The 1,979-nt window shown below is 46.6% G+C and overlaps 1 protein-coding gene across 1 annotated transcript in view; it reads right to left on the bottom strand.

The window, feature by feature from the left end:
* Positions 1-1,979, bottom strand: part of PCSK1 (proprotein convertase subtilisin/kexin type 1) — a 41,674-nt gene that overhangs the window by 10,879 nt on the left and 28,816 nt on the right. The window lies entirely within an intron of this gene.

The raw sequence follows: 1,979 nt of genomic DNA, 5'->3' as shown, positions 1-1,979 counted from the left end.
ACCCGCAGGCTCAGTGGCCATGGCTCACGGGCCTAGCCGCTCCGCGGCATGTGGGATCTTCCCGGACTGGGGCATGAACCTGTGTCCCCTGCATCAGCAGGCGGACTCTCAACCACTGCACCACCAGTGAAGCCCAACTCTTAAATATTTTTTATCTCTTTTCTTTATATAGCAAAAGTGTCAAGAAGCTCTTAGCTACTTGAGATCATTCTTACAAGGCACCATGCTGAATAGTGTGGGGATATTCAAGGAGGTAGTTCATGTTTTTAAGAAGTGTACAATCAAGTAAAGGAACTAAGTCTTTCAATAACTATAATATATCTGTTGAATGCTGTATTCATAGCATAATGTATTGCAGAACTTTGAAGAGAAAGAATTCCTTTGGGATGGAAAGATCTAGGAAGGCTTTTCTAGGAGAAAATTTTTGAGTTTATTTTTTTTTTTTTTTTTTTTTTTTTGCGGTACGCGGGCCTCTCACTGCTGTGGTCCCTCCCGCTGTGGAGCACAGGCTCAGGATGCGCAGGCCCAGCAGCCGTGGCTCACGGGCCCAGCAGCTCCGCGGCATGTGGGATCCTCCCAGACCGGGGCACGAACCCACGTCCCCTGCATCAACAGGCGGACTCCCAACCACTGCGCCACCAGGGAAGCCCTGAGGTGATTTTTAAAGGGTGGGTAGAATGTCAAAAAGTTGAAAGAGAGAGAACAGGGGATGAGGCAATGGGTCAAAACCTCTGACAGGGGAAGGATAGGATGTGGCCAGAGTACAGTGAATAGTCTGGTTTACTGAAGCAAGGAAGAGGTGAGCTGGAGTACTGAGCCGGATGGTGAGGACCTTGAATGCCAGGAAAAGGAGCTTATACTTTATCGTTTGGGCAAGGGGAGCCATTGGGGATTCTTGAGCAAGGGAATGGTATAATGAGGAGTCTTGGCAAAATTAATTTAGCAGCAATATAAAGATAAATCAGAGACGCATGGGATTGTCAGGTGTGTTATAATGAATATGAAACCTTCCCTGATCACCCTATTTAAGATTTCAATTCTCCCCAAATACTCCTGAGCTCTCTTACCTTGCTATACTTTTTTCTTTCTTTCATAGTGCTTATCATCTTCTAACATACTGAGCAACTCATTTGTTTTGTGTATTATTGTCTCTCTCCCCTGCTAGAATCAGCTGGGAGAAGGGCTGAGATTTTTCTCCATCTTGTTCTCTGATGTGTACCAAGCACTCAGAAGAATGCCAGGCGCACGGTATATATGCTGGGTAAATATCGGTTGGTTGGATGATTGAATGTGTGCAAGTGTTTAACTAGCCTTAAATCCAATTTTAAAACTTACTGCTATTAGTCATTAGAGTCTTTCATGAGCTCAAGCTTTTCCTTAGCTTTGAGACCTGCATTGTTTCTGTCAAGCCAATCAAGCATTATTTATTAAATAATAAGTGCCTAAGTGTTGAGTCTTCAAGGTTTCTATCTTACCACTAGGTTGTGAAACAACCATCAGGGGAATCTGTCTCAACTTGCTATTTTCTCCCCAGATTCCATCATGGACTGGTTTAACAATCCCCTGGTGACAAGCAAGAGGCAATACACATTCCTAAACACTGAGGAGTCTGTTGCTGGCTAAGATCTAAGTCCTCATCATAAGCGCTGCAAAGGCTCTATCTGGTGGGCCTCATGGGGAAGCTGTCCCCTCTCCACCCCAGTTTGAGTGCACAGCCCGTGCATCACCGTCTCTGCAGGGAGCTGCAGTCAAGGACTTAGGCTTTCCTCCCGCATCAAGCTCTTCCCATATTTACATTCCTAGGCCCTGCGCCTTCATTCCTAGGTCTCCTTATCTGAGGCCTTGGGCAAAGCTCTTCCTCAGGCGCCTCGGCCAAGGCCTCCTAATGGGGGGAGGAAAAGGAACCTTGAAGATACTCCTCCCCACTGTGACTCAGTACCCAGCACTTCTCCACTCTGAGCCTTCCCCCTCACCACCCC

Source organism: Lipotes vexillifer, unplaced genomic scaffold (assembly GCF_000442215.2).
Source record: "Lipotes vexillifer unplaced genomic scaffold, Lipotes_vexillifer_v1.1 scaffold364, whole genome shotgun sequence".
Taxonomy (NCBI): domain Eukaryota; kingdom Metazoa; phylum Chordata; class Mammalia; order Artiodactyla; family Lipotidae; genus Lipotes; species Lipotes vexillifer.
Note: the sequence above shows the minus strand (reverse complement) of the source record. Positions and strands in the feature narration are given on the sequence as shown.